Source organism: Triticum urartu, chromosome 1 (assembly GCF_003073215.2).
Source record: "Triticum urartu cultivar G1812 chromosome 1, Tu2.1, whole genome shotgun sequence".
Classification (NCBI taxonomy): Eukaryota; Viridiplantae; Streptophyta; class Magnoliopsida; order Poales; family Poaceae; genus Triticum; species Triticum urartu.
Window position 1 is genome coordinate 446,252,395 of NC_053022.1, and position 20,632 is coordinate 446,273,026.

Consider the following 20,632-nt stretch of genomic DNA (forward strand, 5'->3'; position numbering starts at 1 on the left):
AGTTTTCGAGGGTAGACTATTCAACCCAAATTTATTGATTCGACACAAGGGGAGCCAAAGAATATTCTCAAGTATTAGCAGCTGAGTTGTCAATTCAACCACACCTGGAAACTTAATATCTGCAACAAAGTATTTAGTAGCAAAGTAATATGATAGTAGTGGTAACGGTAGCAAAAGGTAACAGTAGAAAAAGTAGTGTTTTTGGTATTTTGTAGTGATGATAGCAATAGCAACGAAAAAGTAAATAAGCGAAGAACAATACATGGAAAGCTCGTAGGCAATGGATCGGTGATAGAGAATTATGTCAGATGTGGTTCATCATGTAACAGTCATAACATAGGGTGACACAGAACTAGCTCCAATTCATCAATGTAATGTAGGCATGTATTCCGAATGTAGTCAAACATGCTTATGGAAAAGAACTTGCATGACATCTTTTGTCCTACCCTCCCGTGGCAGCGGAGTCCTAGCGGAAACTAAGGGATATTAAGGCCTCCTTTTAATAGAGTACCGGACCAAAGCATTAACACATAGTGAATACATGAACTCCTCAAACTACGGTCATCACCGGTAAGTATCCCGATTATTGTCACTTCGGGGTTAACGGATCATAACACATAATAGGTAACTATAGAATTGCAAGATAGGATCAAGAACTCTCATATATTGATGAAAACATAATAGGTTCAGATCTGAAATCATGGCACTCAGGCCCTAGTGACAAGCATTAAGCATAGCAAAGTCATAGCAACATCAATCTCAGAACATAGTGGATAATAGGGATCAAATCCTAACAAAACTAACTCGATTACATGATAAATCTCATCCAACCCATCACCGTCCAGCAAGCCTACGATGCAATTACTCACGCACGGCGGTGGGCATCATGAAATTGGTGATGGAGGATGGTTTATGATGACGATGGCGATGGATTCCCCTCTCCGGAGCCCCGAACGGACTCCAGATCAGCCCACCCGAGAGGTTTTAGGGCATGGCGGCGGCTCCATATCGTAAAACATGATGAATCCTTCTCTCTGATTTTTTCTCACGGAAAGGAAATATATAGAGTTGGAGTTGAGGTCGGAGGAGCTCCAGGGGGCCCACGAGGTAGGGGGCGCGCCCTAGGGGGGCAGGCGTGCCCCCCACCCTTGTGGCTAGGGTGTGGCCCCCCTAGCCTTCATCTTTTGCAAGGATTTTTATTATTTCCAAAAAGATGTTCCGTGAAGTTTCAGGTCATTCCGAGAACTTTTGTTTCTGCACATAAATATCACCATGGCAATTCTGCTGAAAACAACGTCAGTCCAGGTTAGTTCCATTCAAATCATGCAAGTTAGAGTCCAAAACAAGGGCAAAAGTGTTTGTAAAAGTAGATACGACGGAGACGTATCAAGCGACACTCTCATCGTCGCTAGACACAGTCGGTTTCTGTGTGCCGAGGGTGGCGTTAGTGCTGTGAAATGACCAACAGTATGTTTGGTTTGTGCCCAAGGTTGCCCCATCAAAGCATTGGGTAGCCAAAATTTTGGTTGAGGTTTTGGTTGCCCATGATTTGGCCGACATCGGCAAGAAAAATGAACTAGTGTTGGCTAGAGTTCATTGGCATGCCAAAAAAATGGCAACCATCCAAACAAAGACCAATCTTTGGGTCATGACCAAAATTTTGGTAAGGTGCACTTTGGCCACAATCCAAACAGACCCCAAACACCCGGCTCGTCGAGGATGCACGGGGCGCCGGGACGCATACGTGGAGTGGTGTAGCACGGCCAACTGCATCCTCGGGACCTAAGACCATGCCAGGTCGTCTTGCTTTTTCAATGACATGCGTCGATCGCATGTGAGCAAAGGGCATCTCCAACGTTGCCACGACCGCAGCTGACTACCCTGGCACACCAAAAACCCTCATCCCTCGCGCCGTCACGCGGTGCGTTCCCAGCCAGCGCCAGCTGCCCGCATTCATGTCGTCCATCCTATGCCGTCGTTAAGAGGCTCGGTGCCCAAGGAACCAACTCCGGTGACTTAATGACGCACCAGGACGCTTGGCCTCGCCGGAATGCGCTACTTAAAGCGGCAACGCCCAGCTAACCTCCACACCATAGTGCATCGTCTTCCTACCTGGCACCACATCCGCCATGACCGCAAGTGTGAACGCTCTATGGGAGAGCTTGTCTTCGGGGATGGTGCTCGAGGTCGCCGCCCTCGCTCAAGTCGCCGCACAAGCGGTGGCCACGCTGGCGGCCGACGACGGGAGCACCGTCAGCCACGTGTCCTACTTGCCGCCGTCCAACGTCCAGCACCACCGAGATCGGGGACTCCTCAGAGGATGAGTATGGCATGGGACGCAGCAGGGCATGGTGTGCCAACTGGCCGGTCCGTCTCCCGTGTTCTACTTTTCCTCGCCGGAGACCGCACCTTCACTTCACGGGTCTTGAACCCCGCCCCCGTACATGGAGATCGCAGATGGAGGACGTCGGTCGCCTCCGTAGAATAGGTTTAGGGTCGAGTTTCTTTTATTTTTCTGTCCTATAAAATTTCGAAATGTAATGAAAATCTACCGTGTTTGCATTAATCTCGGCTGGTGTATATGAACTTTCACAATAATATAGTATATTGTAGGAGTACTAGCAAGATGCCCGTGCGTTGCACGGAAGATCAAGATCTTGTGGGAGAAAAGGATGAACGAGGGAAGGCCTTATCTGCAAATGCACATTCACGCATTTCACATCTTTCTACATCTACGGGAACCTACGAAAGGGTTAACGTAAATTGCCTCTCTCTCCCTCCCCTGATTTTCATGGTGGTGGGCCCCTCCCTCCCCCAATCTACAATCAACAGCTCAGACATTTCACATTATGTTAATTACGTAACTGGGACTACGTAGGTGTAGCATTACTCGTCCTAAAAAACCCAACTAAGCCAACCTCCCAGCATATCGCGCGGAAAAAGACCCGACCGCGCCGTTTTAGTCGGGATTACCGGATTACTAGTAGTAGTATCGATGGATCGCGCGAAGCAACAAGTTTTTTTTGAGGGGGCGAAGCACCTAGTTTAAAAGGAAAAAAGGCGGTACACTCACAGCACCCCTGTCGTGGTCGCATTGCACCCCACACACGTTCAGTCCTACACACGGCTCACGCAAACGGAACGCGCTTCGGCTTGCCTCTTCACTAACACGTGGGACTGCACTTGGAGAAATATGCTCTGCTTAAGAAGCTTCATTGCCCTATTCTGCACTCAATCTTCTTAGCTGAGATGGCATGCCAAGGACGATTAGTTACTAAAATATCTTGCCATATATTTATTATGACGTAGATTGCCATGGTCTAGTAGCCAATCTGTTAGGTGAAATAGCTCTACACTGTTTTATACTCGATCTTTGTTGTTGCGATTGCCTTCGATAGTTCGATGGCTGTGTGCTCGGGCTCATTGACTGATGAAACAACCTGCCATAATTTAGGACTAAAATCTGTTTGCTGAATTAGCTTTACATATATTTCGTTACTTAGATCTGCTCGTCCAAATATCTTGCCATAGCTTTAGACATCGACCTAGGTATTTTCTTCTGGACTTCATAAAAAACCATATATGTTTTTCCTGCAATATCTAGTAGAAGAACTAATTTGTATGTCTAACATATGGATAGGACTTGGATAACTTCTACTCGAAGATTCTCCGCTGCATATGTCGAGGGGGTTGAAAACTTCATGAACTTTATCAGAGCTGAGTACGGTGGTCCGAAATCAGATGCGCTCTGCCCGTGTAGCAGTTGTATGAATTCAGTTACAAGACCCCAGTCAACTATGCAAAATCATCTACACTTGTATGGGATGTCGGTCACATATACTAGGTGGGTTCATCATGGTGAAGCTGTGAACGTCAATGTTATTGACTACGTGGAAGTAGCAGATCACCATCTTGATCTGCCTGATGCTCAGGTGGAAGAGGAGGAGGGGGTGGTGTGATATGTCCATTTTGCATCATGCTTTTATATCGATATTTATTGCATTATGGGCTGTTATTACACATTATGTCACAATACTTATGCCTATTCTCTCTTATTTTACAAGGTTTACATAAAGAGGGAGAATGCTGGCAGCTGGGATTCTGGGCTGGAAAAGGAGCAAATATTAGAGATCTATTCTGCACAGCTCCAAAAGTCCTGAAACTTCACGAAAGATGTTTTCCAAATATATAAAAAATACTGGGAGCAAGAACTTCACCAGGGGGGCCACACCCTACCCACGAGGGTGGGGGGCGCGCCCTACCCCTCTAGGCGCACCCCCCTACCTCATGGGCCCCCTGGTGGCCTTCCGGTGGCCATCTTCTGCTATATGTAGTCTTTCAATGGGAAAATAATCATAGGCCATCTTCTCGGACGAAACTCCGCCGCCACAAGGCGGAACCTTGGCGGAACCAATCTAAGGCTCTGGCGGAGCTGTTCTGCCGGGGAAACTTCCCTCCTAGAGGGGGAAATCATCGCCATCGTCATCACCAACGCTCCTCTCATCGGGAGAGGGCAATCTCCATCAACATCTTCATCAGCACCATCTCATCTCAAAACTCTAGTTCATCTCTTGTATCCAATTCTTGTCTCCAAGTCCGGGATTGGTGCTAGTAGGTTGCTAGTAGTGTTAATTACTCCTTGTAATTGATGCTAGTTGGTTCAATTGGTGGAAGATCATATGTTCAGATCCTATATGCATATTAATACCCCTCTGATTATGAACATGTTTATGCTTTGTGAGTAGTTACTTTTGTTCCCGAGGACATGGGAGAAGTCTTGCTATTAGTAGTCATGTGAATTTGGTATTCGTTCGATATTTTGATGAGATGTATGTTGTCTCTCCTCTAGTGGTGTTATGTGAACGTCGACTACATGACACTTCACCATTATTTGGGCCTAGAGGAAGGCATTGGGAAGTAATAAGTAGATGATGGGTTGCTAGAGTGACAGAAGCTTAAACCCTAGTTTATGCGGTGCTTCGTAAGGGGCTGATTTGGATCCATATGTTTCATGCTATGGTTAGGTTTACCTTAATACTTTTGTTGTAGTTGCGGATGCTTGCAATAGAGGTTAATCATAAGTGGGATGCTTTTCCAAGTAAGGGCAGTACCCAAGCACCGGTCCACCCACATACCAAATTATCACAGTACCGAACGCGAATCATATGAACATGATGAAAACTAGCTTGACGATATTCCCATGTGTCCTCGGGAGCGCTTTACATCATATAAGAGTTTGTCCAGGCTTGTCCTTTGCTACAAAAAGGATTGGGCCACCTTGCTGCACCTTATTTACTTTTGCTACTTGTTGCTCATTACAAATTATCTTATCACAAATCTATCTGTTACCAGTTATTTCAGTACTTGCAGAGAATACCTTACTGGAAGCCGCTTATCATTTCCTTCTGCTCCTCGTTGGGTTCGACACTCTTACTTATCGAAAGGACTGCGATAGATCCCCTATACTTGTGGGTCATCAAGACTCTTTTCTGGCGCCGTTGCCGGGGAGTGAAGCGCCTTTGGTAGGTGGAATTTGGTAAGGAAAAATTTATATAGTGTGCTGAAATTTACTGTCACTTGTTACCATGGAAAGTAATCCTCTGAGGGGCTTGTTCGGGGTATCTTCACCCCGACTAGTAGAGCAAAGAGTTGCTCCTAAACCTACTGAACCTACTGAAAATGAAAATGAAAATGAAAATGCTTGCTTTGAAGTTCCATTGGGTATGATAGAAAAACTGCTAGCTAATCCTTTTTAGGAGATGGAACAAAACATCCTGATGAACATCTGATATATGTGGATGAAGTTTGCGGATTATTTAAGCTTGTAGGTGTACCCGGAGATGTTGTTAAGAAGAAGGTCTTCCCTTTATCTTTGAGGGGATATGCATCGACATGGTATAGGCTATCTTATGATATGGGGTCTTGGAATTACAAACGATTGAAATTGGAATTTCATCAGATGTTTTATGCTATGCATCTTGTTCATCGTGATCGCAATTATATATATATAATTTTTGGCCTCACGAAGGAGAATTCATCACTCAAGCTTGGGGGAGGCTTAAATCAATGTTATATTCATGCCCCAATCATGAGCTCTAAAGAGAAATGATTATTCAAAAAATTTATGCTCGGCTTTCTGGTAATAATCGCACCATGCTTGATACTTCTTGTGCTGGCTCTTTTATGATGAAGAATATTGAATTCAAATGGGATTTATTGGAAAGAATTAAACACAACTCTGAATATTGGGACCTCGACAATGGTAAGGAGTCAGGTATGACACCTAGTTTTGATAGTGTTAAATATTTTATGGATACTGATATTTTTCGTAAATTTAGCACTAAATATGGACTTGACTCTGAGATAGTAGCTGCTTTCTGTGAATCTTTTGCTGCTTATGTTGATCTCCCCAAGGAGAAGTGGTTTAAATATCATCCTCCCATAGAAGTAAAAGTATCTGCACCTATTAAAGTTGAAGAAAAGACTATCACTTATAATGATCCTATTTTCCCACTTCTTATGTTGAGAAACCACCTTTCCCTGTTAGGATAAAGGATCATGCTAAAGCTTCAACTGTGGTTCGTAAAAGCAATATTAAAACATATACACCTCCTGAGCAAGTTAAAGTTGAACCTAATATTGCTATCGTTAAAGATCTCTTGTCTGATAATATTGATGGGCATGTTATTTATTTCTGTGATGAAACTGCTAGAATCGCTAAACCCCGTGATAAAGATAAACCTAGACTTGTGGTAGGCATGCCTGTTATTTCTGTTAAAATAGGAGATCATTGTTATCATGGCTTATGTGATATGGGTGCCAGTGCTAGTGCAATACCCATAAACCTTTATAGAGAAATTATGCATGATATTGCACCTGTTGAGTTAGAAGATATTGATGTTACAATTAAACTTGCCAATAGAGATACTATTTCACCAATGGGAATTGTTAGAGATGTTGAAGTCTTATGTGGGAAAACTAAATATCCTGCTGATTTTCTTGTTCTTGGTTCCCCACAAGATAGCTTTTGTCCCATTATTTTTGGTAGACCCTTCTTAAATACTGTTAATGCTACTCCCTCCATCCATCTATATAAGGCCTAACCCCAAATTTCATTTTTCCATCTATACAAGGCCAAATGAGCTAACTGATGTGTCTCCCTTTTAATTCTCTCTTGCAAGTCGTGTGTGGTCCATTCCTCATGAAAATGCGCTGGCCGCCACATTGATTTGCTTGCATGCATAGCGCCACCATATTTCCAATGGAGCAGCGAGCTCTATCCTTCAGCCAATGCATGCATCATTTCAGGAGTTATGATTGGGCATGCATGTAGAGAAGGGAACAGATAAATTTGCATGCAGGGGATTAAGTGAGGGAGGCCAGCGGCTAGGCATTTAAAAGAGGCCGCGTGCAAGATTTACACGGGACCCAAAATCTGGTTTGCCTGCAATTCGGTTGGTCAAATACTACTCCCAAAATTTGCTCCTTCTTCTGCGCATATGCCTTGGTATGAGAGATTCAAAAGTTAGGCCCTATATAGATGGAAGGAGGGAGTACCATAGATTGCAAAAGAGATGTTGTTACTATTGGTTTAGATGATATGACTCATGAATTTAATTTTTCTAAATTTAGTAGACAACACCGTGAAGAAGAATTACCTAGTAAGGATGAAATTATTGGTCTTGCTTCTATTGCCGTACCTCCTAGTGATCCTTTAGAACAATATTTGCTAGACCATGAAGATTACATGTTTATGAATGAAAGAAAGGAATTAGATGAAGTATTCTTTAAACAGGAACCTATTCTGAAAAACAATTTACCTGTTGAAATCCTAGGGGATCCTCCTCCACCCAAGGGTGATCCCGCATTTGAGCTTAAACCGTTACCTGATACTCTTGAATATGCTTATCTTGATGAGAAAAAGATATGTCATGTTATTATTAGTGCTAACTTTTTAGAACATGAAGAAGAGAGATTATTGAAAACTCTAAAGAAGCACCGTGCTGCTATTGGGTATACTATTGATGATCTTAGGGCATTAGTCCCACTCTATGTCAACATAAAATTAATTTGGAAGAAGATGCTAAACTAGTTCGTGATCATCAACGCCGGCTGAATCCTAAAATGAAAGAAGTGGTAAGAAAGGAAATATTAAAGCTCCTTGAGGCAGGTATAATTTATCCCATTGCTGATAGTCAATGGGTAAGCCCTGTCCATTGTGTCCCTAAGAAGGGAGGTATTACGGTTGTTCCTAATGATAAAGATGAATTGATTACTCAAAGAATTATTACAGGTTATAGGATGGTAATTGATTTCTGCAAATTAAATAAGGCTAATAAAAAGGATCATTACCCCTTACCTTTTATCGATCAAATGCTAGAAAGATTATCCAAACATACACATTTTTGCTTTCTAGATGATTATTCTGGTTTCTCTCAAATACCTGTGTCAGCCAAAGATCAATCAAAGACTACTTTTGCATGCCCTTTTGGTACTTTTTCTTATAGGCGTATGCCTTTTGGTTTATGTAATGCACCTGCTACCTTTCAAAGATGCATGATGGCTATATTCTCTGACTTTTGTGAAAAGATTTGTGAGGTTTTCATGGATGACTTTTCCGTCTATGGATCTTCTTTTGATGATTGCTTGAGTAACCTTGATCGAGTTTTGCAGAGATGTGAAGAAACTAATATTGTCTTGAATTGGGAAAAGTGCCACTTTATGGTTAATGAAGGTATTGTCTTGGGGCATAAAGTTTCTGAAAGAGGTATTAAAGTTGATAAAGCCTAGGTTGATGCTATTGAAAAGATGCCATGTCCCAAGGACATCAAAGGTATAATAAGTTTCCTTGGTCATGCCGATTTTTATAGGAGGTTCATTAAGGACTTCTCAAAAATTTCTCGGCCTCTGACTAATTTATTACAAAAAGATATACCATTTGTATTTGATGATGATTGTGTAGAAGCATTTGAAATACTTAAGAAAGTATTGATTTCTGCACCTATTGCTCAGCCACCTGATTGGAATTTACCCTTTGAAATTATGTGTGATGCTAGTGATTATGTTGTAGGTGTTGTTCTAGGACAAAGAGTTGATAAGAAACTAAATGTTATTCAATATGCTAGTAAAACTCTAGACAATGCTCAAAGAAATTATGCTACTACTGAAAAAGAATTCTTAGCAGTTGTATTTGCTTGTGATAAGTTTAGACCTTATATTGTTGATTCTAAAGTAACTATTCACACTGATCATGCTGCTCTTAAATATCTTATGGAAAAGAAAGATGCTAAACCTAGACTTATTAGATGGGTTCTCTTGCTACAAGAATTTGATTTGCATATTGTCGATAGAAAAGGAGCTGAGAACCCCGTTGCAGACAACTTGTCTAGGTTAGAAAATGTGCTTGATGACCCACTACCTATTGATGATAGCTTTCCTGATGAGCAATTAAATGTCATAAATGCTTCTCATACTGCTCCACGGTACGCTGATTATGCTAATTACATTGTTGCTAAGTTTATACCACCTAGTTTCACATACCAGCAAAATAAAAAGTTCTTCTATGATTTGAGGCATTACTTTTGGGATGACCCACATCTTTAGAAAGAAGGAGTAGATGGTGTTATTAGACGTTGTGTACCTGAGCATGAACAGGAACAGATCCTACGCAAGTTCACTCCGAAGCTTATGGAGGACACCATGCTGGAGATAGAACTGCACATAAGGTACTGCAATCTGGTTTTTATTGGCCTACTCTCTTCAAGGATGCCCGTAAGTTTGCCTTATCTTGTGATGAATGTCAAAGAATTGGTAATATTAGTAAACGTCAAGAAATGCCTATGAATTATTTACTTGTTATTGAACCATTTGATGTTTGGGGCTTTGACTATATGGGGCCTTTCCCTTCCTCTAATGGTTATACACATATTTTAGTTGCTATTGATTACGTTACTAAGTGGGTAGAAGCTATTCCAACTAGTAGTGCTGATCATAACACTTCTATTAAAATGCTTAAAGAAGTTATTTTTCCAAGATCTGGAGTCCCTAGATATTTAATGACTGATGGTGGTTCACATTTTATTCATGGTGCTTTCTGTAAAATGCTTGCTAAATATGATGTTAATCATAGAATTGCATCTCCTTATCACCCTCAGTCTAGTGGTCAAGTAGAATTGAGTAATAGAGAACTCAAATTAATTTTGCAAAAGACTATTAATAGGTCTAGAAAGAATTGGTCCAAGAAACTTGATGATGCATTATGGGCCTATAGAACTGCATATAAAAATCCTATGGGTATGTCTCCGTATAAAATGGTCTATGGAAAAGCATGTCACTTAGCTCTCGAACTAGAACACAAGGCTTATTGGGCTATTAAAGAACTTAAATATGATTTTAAACTTGCCGGTGAGAAGAGGTTATTTGATATTAGCTCACTCGATGAATGGAGAACCCAAGCCTACGAGAATGCCAAGTTGTTTAAAGAAAAAGATAAAAGATGGCATGACAAAAGGATACAAAAGCGTGAGTTAATTGTAGGTGATTATGTATTGCTATACAACTCTCATTTAGATTTTTTGCAGGAAAACTTCTCTATAAATGGGAAGGTCCCTACGTTATCGAGGAGGTCTACCGTTCCGGTGCCATAAAAATCAACAACTTCGAAGGCACAAATCCGAAGGTGGTGAACGGTCAAAGAGTGAAACATTATATCTCAGGTAATCCCATAAATGTTGAAACCAATGTTATTGAAACCGTAACCCCGGAGGAATACATAAGGGACACTTTTCGGAACGTTTCAGACTCCAAAAAGGAATAGGTATGTGGTACGGTAAGTAAACCGACTCCAAAACAGTTTTTAAGGCAATATTTCTCCGTTTTGGAATATTTAGAAAAATAGAAAAATAAGCAGCAGTCCGGGAAGGACACGAGGCCTCCACGAGTGTGGAGGGCCGCCCTACCCTACTGGGCGTGCCCCCTACCTCGTGGGCACCTCGTGTGCTCTCCGAACTCCGTTTTCATACACGACACGTATTTTGGTCTGTAAAAATTCATTATATAATCTCCCGGAGGTGTTGACTCCCGTATCACGCAATTATCTCATGTTTGTGTTTCGAGCTGTTGCTGCTACAAATTAGAGCAGGATGTCTTTGCAAGAGTCGGTCGGGGAGAGCCGGGTGTCTCATCCGGCACCGAGATCAACGACAAACAATCATGTTGACCCCTTTGGGCCAGCAATGGAGGAAGAGATGGAGGCTGATTTGAAGAGGATAGATGCCATGGAAGAGGATCAAGAAGTCACTTCCTGCCTCCAAGCTGGATTCACAATGGGAGAACCGCAGAGCTCAGCTATTCCAAACTCGGTTATCCCTTCCAATGTTAGATTTCTTTCTTATGAGAATATGAAAAAGAGTGTCACTGGTTCTCCCACAGCTATGCAGCACCCTTGGGTGCAGGGAGCTTTGGCTGTTACAGCAAAACTCTGAAGGAAATAATGGACCTCAAGCAGCAAGTCAACAAGCTTGACGAGGGGAATCAAATCTTGAGGGGCATCATCGCCAAGAACATCACATCACCATCCCCGAAAAGAGAGACATAATCACATGGGTATGGGCACTCCACTTGGCAATTGCCAAGCTTGGGGGAGTGCCCCGGTATCGTATCACCATCACTTTTATCTTTACCGTTTTTCTTAGTTCGATCCTTTTGGTAATATCTTGATCTAGTAGAATAAAAGTTCTTAGTATGATCTAGTCGTGAGTTTTGCTTCTATGTAATCGAGTCCGTGAGCTATATAATAAAGATTAGTGTTGAGTTAAGGGCTTGATTATTTTTCCATGATCCTAAGGGAATAAAAGAAAAGAGAAAGAAATAAAAAGAAACAAAGAGATCATGTGAGTCTTATGGAGAGTAATGAGCTCACATAGAAAGAGTATGATGATTAAAAGTTGTTGAGGGTTGACAAACACAGTTTTGGTCATCGTTGCAATTAATAGGAAGTAATAAAAAAAGAGGTCTTCACATATAAATATACTATCTTGGACATCTTTTATGATTGTGAGCACTCATTAAAATGTGACATGCTAAAGAGTTGACGTTGGACAAGGAAGACAACGTAATGGGTTATGTTTTCTTACATCTGAGATAAATTATATTGTCTTGGATCTTCCAACATGATGAGCTTGCCTTTCCCCCTCATGCTAGTCAAATTCATTGCACCAAGTAGAAATACTACTTGTGCTTCCAAATACCCTTAAACCAGTCTTGCCATAAGAGTCAACCATATCTACCGATGGATTGAGTAAGATCCATCAAGTAAGTTGTCATCGGTGCAAGCAATAAAAATTGCTCTCTAAATATGTATGATTGATTGGTGTGGAGGAAATAAGCTTTATACGATCGTGTGATATGGAAGTAATAAAAGCGACTGACTGCATAATAAAGGTCCATATCACAAGTGGCAATATAAAGTGACGTTCTTTCGCATTAAGATTTTGTGCATCCAACCATAAAAGCGCATGACAACCTCTGCTTCCCTCTGCAAAGGGCCTATCTTTTATTTTTATCTCCTACATTGCATAAGAGTCATGGTGATTTTCACCCTTCCTTTTTACACTTTATCCTTTGGCAAGCACAATATGTTGGAAAGATCCTGGTATATATGGCTAATTGGATGTGAGTTTTCATGAACTATTACTGCTGACATTACCCTTGAGGTAAAACGTTGGGAGGCAAAACTATAAGCCCCTATCTTTCTCTGTGTCCAATTAAAACTCCATACTCAGAAGTATTGCGTGAGTGTCAGCAATTGTGAAAGACTATATGATAGTTGAGTATGTGGACTTGCTGGAAAGCTCTTATACATCGACTCTTTCCTATGTTATGATAAATTGCAATTGCTTCAATGACTGAGATTATAGTTTGTTAGTTTTCAATGAAGTTTACGATTCATACTTGATATTGTGATCGAATTATTACTCTAGCATTAGAGATTATATGACAAGAATTATATAAGTTGTTGTTCTAAGAATGATCATGATGCCCTCATGTCCGTATTTTATTTTTATCGACACCTCTATCTCTAAACATGTGGACATATTTTTTGATTTCGGCTTTTCGCTTGAGGACAAGCGAGGTCTAAGCTTGGGGGAGTTGATACGTCCATTTTGCATCATGCTTTTATATCGATATTTATTGCATTATGGGCTGTTATTACACATTATGTCACAATACTTATGCCTATTCTCTCTTATTTTACAAAGTTTACATAAAGAGGGAGAATGCCGGTAGTTGGGATTCTGGGCTGGAAAAGGAGCAAATATTAGAGATCTATTCTGCACAGCTCCAAAAGTCCTGAAACTTCACGGAAGATGTTTTCCAAATATATAAAAAATACTGAGAGCAAGAACTTTACCAGGGGGCCACACCCTGGCCACGAGGGTGGGGGCGCACCCCCTACCTCGTGGGCCCCCTGGTGGCCCTCCGGTGGCCATCTTCTGCTATATGGAGTCTTTTGATGGAAAAAAATCATAGGCCATCTTCTCGGACGAAACTCCGCCGCCACGAGGCGAAACCTTGACGGAACCAATCTAGGGCTCTGGCGGAGCTGTTCTACCGGGGAAACTTCCCTCCCGGAGGGGGAAATCATCGCCATCGTCATCACCAACGCTCCTCTGATCGGGAGAGGGCAATCTCCATCAACATCTTCATCAGCACCATCTCATCTCAAAACCCTAGTTCATCTCTTGTATCCAATTCTTGTCTCCAAGTCCGGGATTGGTGCTAGTAGGTTGCTAGTAGTGTTAATTACTCCTTGTAGTTGATGCTAGTTGGTTCAATTGGTGGAAGATCATATGTTCAGATCCTATATGCATATTAATACCCCTCTGATTATGAACATGTTTATGCTTTGTGAGTAGTTACTTTTGTTCCTGAGGACATGGGAGAAGTCTTGCTATTAGTAGTCATGTGAATTTGGTATTCGTGCAATATTTTGATGAGATGTATGTTGTCTCTCCTCTAGTGGTGTTATGTGAACGTCGACTACATGACACTTCACCATTATTTGGACCTAGAGGAAGGCATTGGGAAGTAATAAGTAGATGATGGGTTGCTAGAGTGACAGAAGCTTAAACCCTAGTTTATGCGTTGCTTCATAAGGGGCTGATTTGGATCCATATGTTTCATGATATGGTTAGGTTTATCTTAATACTTTTGTTGTAGTTGCGGATGCTTGCAATAGAGGTTAATAATAAGTGGGATGCTTGTCCAAGTAAGGGCAGTACCCAAGCACCGGTCCACCCACATACCAAATTATCAAAGTACCGAACGCGAATCATATGAACATGATGAAAACTAGCTTGACGATATTCCCATGTGTCCTCGAGAGCGCTTTACATCATATAAGAGTTTGTCCAGGCTTGTCCTTTGCTACAAAAAGGATTGGGCCACCTTGCTGCACCTTATTTACTTTTGTTACTTGTTTCTCATTACAAATTATCTTATCACAAAACTAACTGTTACCACTTATTTCAGTACTTGCAGAGAATACCTTGCTGGAAACCGCTTATCACTTCCTTCTGCTCCTCATTGGGTTCGACACTCTTACTTATCGAAAGGACTATGATAGATCCCCTATACTTGTGGGTCATCATGGTGGTGGCGGAGCCAGTGAGTTTGACCAACATTGAAACAATGCTACGAAATGCTGATGCATTCTGGGAACTTTCACCTGCAGAAGAAAAACAGTGGGCCCACATGTTGGAACAATGCAACGTGGCTGTCACCCTAGGAAATAAGATGTCAATATTCTCAGCTATGGTCACCTTTCTTCAGGTGAAGACATCTGAGCGGATGACCAACAAATCATTTGATGTGATGTTGGCTGCTTTCGCAAAGCTTACCCCGATGCGTGTGAGCTGCCACACACCTACAGTAAAATGAAGAATTTCCTTCGTGCAGTTGGAATTGGATATGATATGATCCATGTTTGTAAGAATAATTGTGTTCTATTCCGGAAGGATTATGCCAACTTAAGTGAATGCCCGAAATGCAAATCATCAAGATGGCGATGCTATGAAGAGGATTCTTCATAATGTTCTGAGACATTTTCCAATTACACCAAGATTGCAGAGGTTGTTTCATGATGCTGAAACAAGAGAGGATGTATTGTGGCATTCTAGGAACCAGGAGTACAGAGATCAGAATGTAATGAGCCATCCATCACATGGTAGTGAGTGGAAAAGCTTCAATCAGAAGCACGAAAAGTTTGCTGCTGACCCGAGAAACATTAGACTTGACTTAGCTTCAGATGGATTTAACCCATTTGGCCACCAAAGCGCCACATATAGCATGTGGCCAGTGGTTGTTATCCCTTACAACATACCTCCAAATGCCTGCACCAAAGAATCAAACTACATGATGGCCTTGCTCATCCCAGGTCCAAAAAGTCCTGGAAAGGATTTTGATTTGTTCATGGAGCCTCTTGTGGAGGAACTTCAACAACTATGGAGGGGTGTTCTCACTCGAGACCTATATAGCAGCCCACCAGCTGATTTCTTTCTGCGTGCTGTTATAATTTGGTGCATCCATGATTATCTGGCTTTGGGCACCATGTCAGGGCGAACGACACATGGTTACAATGCATGTGTTCGCTGTGACAGGAATCCGTTGTCATACGCAATACTTAGCAAGATCTGTTACATTGGACACCGCCGTTTCCTTGCCAAGGACAAGCCGCATCCTAGAAAATACCGAAGACATGTGTTCAATGCAAAGCATGAAAACCGAGATGCGCCAAAGAGGCTCACCGCCGATGAGTTGCAAGTGGAATTAGAGAAGGTCAGGCATATTACACCAGGAAACCATCCTGATAATGGTAGCAGGAAAAGGAAGCATGGCAGGGCAGAAGAGAGATTATTGTTTACCCGCAAGTCCACTTTGTGGGACCTGGAGTATTGGAAAGATTTGGATCTGTGGCATAATCTTGATGTGATGCACATCGAGAAAAATATATGTGACAACATTATCGGCACACTTCTTAGTATTGAAGGCAAGATGAAAGATACCTTAAAATCTAGGATTGATTTGACACACCTGGGTATCAGACAAGATTTGCAGGTGCAAGATCAAGGTAAACCATGGGATATGGCACGAGCTGTGTACGTCTTGGACAAGGTAAAAAGAAAAGAATTATGTGAGGTCTTGTCACATGTGAGATTCCCACATGGTTTTGCTTCCAACCCTGAAAGGAGAGTCAGTGCAGATGGAAACAAGGTACAAAGGTTGAAAACTCATGACTGCCACGTCCTACTTCAAAGGGTTTTACCTGTTATCCTTAGAGGATAGGGCCTCCCTGACTTATATAGAGCATTTGCAGAGTTGGGACAATTCTTCAGGGAACTCCGCAGTAGAAATATCAGGATAGATGCTTTGGAGCGTCTTAGAGACAAGATACCAACTATCCTATGCGACCTTGAGAAGGTATATCCTCCAACCTTCTTTGATGTGATGGTCCATTTGGCTGTTCATCTACCTAATGAGGCACTACTTAGAGGTCCAGTACAGTATGGCTGGATGTACCCTATTGAAAGGCGGCTAGGCACTTTCAAGGGCTATGTTAGGAACAGAGCTAGACCCGAGGGTTCCATTGCAGAGGCCTACATTGCTATAGAAGCGTTGACATTATGCTCAAAATACATTAAAACAGCTGATCGGCTTAACAAAGAGGTGGATGAAGACAATCCCGGGCTCAATGTTTTCGATTATTCTGTTCGAGTTACAGGGAAGAGTCGACAAGAGGACAAACCTAAAGATTTGGACAAAATGGTTTGGTATGTGTTGAATAACTGTCCTGAGATACTACCTTATATCAAGTAAGTGCTAAGTACTGCAGCTTATACATCATAATCTACTAAACTTGTAGCACATTCTTATATATTTAGATGTTTGACGCGATCACTATGTTGTGCAGCATCTACAAAAAGGAGTTACTACCGCAAAATCCAAGAAACATTGACAAACTGGTTATGGCAGGATTTGCGAAATGGTTCAAGAGCCATGTAAGCTTTTGAATTGCACTGTCAGTTTTTTTAATATATTGAGTACATAAGATGGTCAGCTTGTCTATTTTCTAACCATAGGTTAAGAAGATGCGGGAGGATGGGCAGGCAGTTGATGATGCCCTTTACTCACTAGCAACGGGTCCTGATACTCGGGTAAGACATTATGAATCTTGCGTTGTTGGAGATGTGCGCTACAACACCCTTGCACGAGACGAAGGCAGGAAGACACAAAACAGTGCCATCATGAGCACGGATACGTATGACAAAGAGACAACTGCAAATGTATGCTAACATAACAGACATTGTTCAGTTGCAGTATATCTCCAGTTTCGAGGATCATCGGTGTGTAGTTCTGTTGTGCTATCGTTGGTATAACCTGTTTTCCAGGATCGCAAAACCCAGAGCTGATGATTATTTCAAATCCATCAATGTCAAGGCGGCATACCAGACCAACGAGCCTTTTATTTTGGCAAATCAAGCAACATGGGTATTTTTCTTGGAAGACACATTTGCACGTAGCAATGACTGGAGAGTATTACAAAGGTTTGAGCAGAGGAATTCGTTTAATGAAGTTGCACAACAAGATGATGCTTACACTACTCTTGATGTACAAGATAACACAGATGTTCCTAATATCTTTGAGAACCATCACGTCAATGACGCCGGCAAAAAGATTGACTGTCGTGCTGTGGACATACAAGAGTTGATCAAGAAGAAGCCAACGTTCGAGGACGTTGAGGACGAAGAAGAAGATGACACCGTGCGGAATTACAATTCAGACTGATACACGTGGCGAATATGTTGACGCTGCTGCTGCGGATGATGATTACATTGCTTTTGTCGTATTTTCCTGTCAGAAGACATTTTTTTATCTACTCTGTGAAATTGTGTTTGCTATGACAACTGAAACTTGATGAACATGTTGTTTAGTATTTTCCTATGAGAACATCACTTGTTATGTATGCTGATTTGTATTTGGTGATTGTATGATGAATAAAACATGACGTGGATTCTTCTTCCAGTATTTTTTATATATTCCAAAAATAATCTCTGTTGATTTTTAGGTCATTCCGAGAACTTTTATTTCTGCACAAAAATAACACCATGGCAATTCCGCTGAAAACAACGTTAGTCCGGGTTAGTTCCATTCAAATCATGCAAGTTAGAGTCCAAAACAAGGGCAAAAGTGTTTGGAAAAGTAGATACGACGGAGACGTATCAACTCCCCCAAGCTTAAACCTTTGCTTGTCCTCAAGCAATTCAGTTGATAAACTGAAAGTGTTAAAGAAAAACTTTTGCAAACTCTGTTTGCTCTTGTTGTTGTAAATATGTAAAGCCAGCATTCAGGTTTTCAGTAAAGATTATGAACTAACCATATTCACAATAACATTTAAGTCTCATGTTTACTCATATCAATGGCATAATCAACTAGCGAGCAATAATAATAAATCTCGGATGACAACACTTTCTCAAAACAATCATTATATGATATAACAGGATGGTATCCCGCTAGCCCTTTCTGATACCGCAAAACATAAATGCAGAGCACCTTTAAAGATCAAGGACTGACTAGACATTGTAATTCATGGTAAAAGAGATCCAGTCAAGTCATACTTAATGTAAACTAACAGTAATGAATGCAAATGACAGCGGTGCTCTCCAACTGGTGCTTTTTAATAAGAGGGTGATGACACAACATAAAAGTAAATAGATAGGCCCTTCACAGAGGGGAGAAGGGATTTGTAGAGGTGCCAGAGCTCGGTTTTGAAATAGATATGAATAATATTTTGAGTGGCATACTTTCATTGTCAACATAACAACCGAGAGATGGCGATATCTTCCATGCTACACACATTATAGGCGGTTCCCAATCAGAATGGTAAAGTTCATACTCCCCCTCCACCAACAAGCATCAATCCATGGCTTGCTCGAAACAATGAGTGCCTCCAACTAACAAGAGTCCCGGGGGAGTTTTGTTTGCAGTTATTGTGATTTGATTTGCATAAAGCATGGGACTGGGCATCTCGGTGACCAACCACTTTCTCGTGAGTGAGGAGCGGAGTCCACTCCTCTTGAGAATAACCCGCCTAACATGGAAGATACGGACAGCCCTAGTTGATACATGAGCTATTCGAGCATACAAAACAGAATGTTTATTTGAAGGTTTAGAGGTTGGCACATACAAATTTACTTGGAACGGCAGGTAGATATCGTATATAGGTAGGTATGGTGGACTCATATGGAATAACTTTGGGGTTTATGGAATTGGATGCACAAGCAGTATTCCCGCTTAGTACAGGTGAAGGCTAGCAAAAGACTAGGAAGCGACCAGCTAGAGAGCGACAACAGTCATGAACATGCATTAAAATTAATCAACACCGAATGCAAGCATGAGTAGGATATAATGCACCATGAACATAAATATCGTAGAGGCTATGTTGATTTTGTTTCAACTACATGCGTGAACATGTGCCAAGTCAAGCCATTCGAATCGTTCAAAAGAGGATACCACCCTATTATACCACATCACAACCATTTTAATAGCATGTTGGCACGCAAGGTAAACCATTATAAGCTCCTAGCTAATTAAGCATGGCATAAGCAACTATAATCTCTAATTGTCATTGCAAACATGTTTATTCATAATAGGCTGAATCAGGAACGATGAACTAATCATATTTACAAAAACAAGAGAGGTCGAGTTCATAGCCGCTTTTCTCATCTCAATAAGTTCATCATATATCATCATTATTGCCTTTCACTTGCATGACCGAATAGTGTGGATAATAATAATAGTGCACGTGCATTGGACTAGGCTGGAATGTGCAAGCATTCAATTCAAGAGAGAAGACAAGGTAATATGGGCTCTATATTATATCAACAATAATGCATATAAGAGCCACTCAACATTTTCATTATGGTCTTCTCCTCTTGACCCCCAAAAAACAAGAAAGAAATAAAACTATTTACATGGGAAAGCTCCCAACAAGCAAAAGAAGAACGAGAAATCTTTTTGGGTTTTCTTTTTAATTATTACTGCTACAGCATGAAAGTAAACTAACTAAAAGTTACAACTAAATTTTTTGTTTTTTTTCTTTTCTTAAGGTTTATCAAACACACAAGAAGAAAGCATAATAAAACGGAAAATAAACTAGCATGGATATTACAGTGAAAAAGTATGAGCACCGGCAACTAGCATGAGTGTGTGAACATGAATGTAATGTCGGTGAGAAATACGTACTCCCCCAAGCTTAGGCTTTTGGCCTAAGTTGGTCTATGGCCATGGCTGGCCTGGCGGATATCCAAAGTAATAGTTGGGGCCGTACTGAGAAGAATCCCCCTGGTGCCACTGGTTGGCGATCTCTTCCGGATTCCACTGATAAACAGACTGCCGGTGAGGATCAAATTGTTGTTCCGACTCGGGCTCTGTAGCTGGTGTGGGGTTTTGGTAGGCGTGAATGGCCTCCGGCGGAACAAGGTACTTGCTTGCAGATAAGTCAAACAAGGAAGGAGCAGGGAAAGTAATAGTCTCAGGGTGGTTTTTATCAAATATCAGCTTGTACTTAAGCATC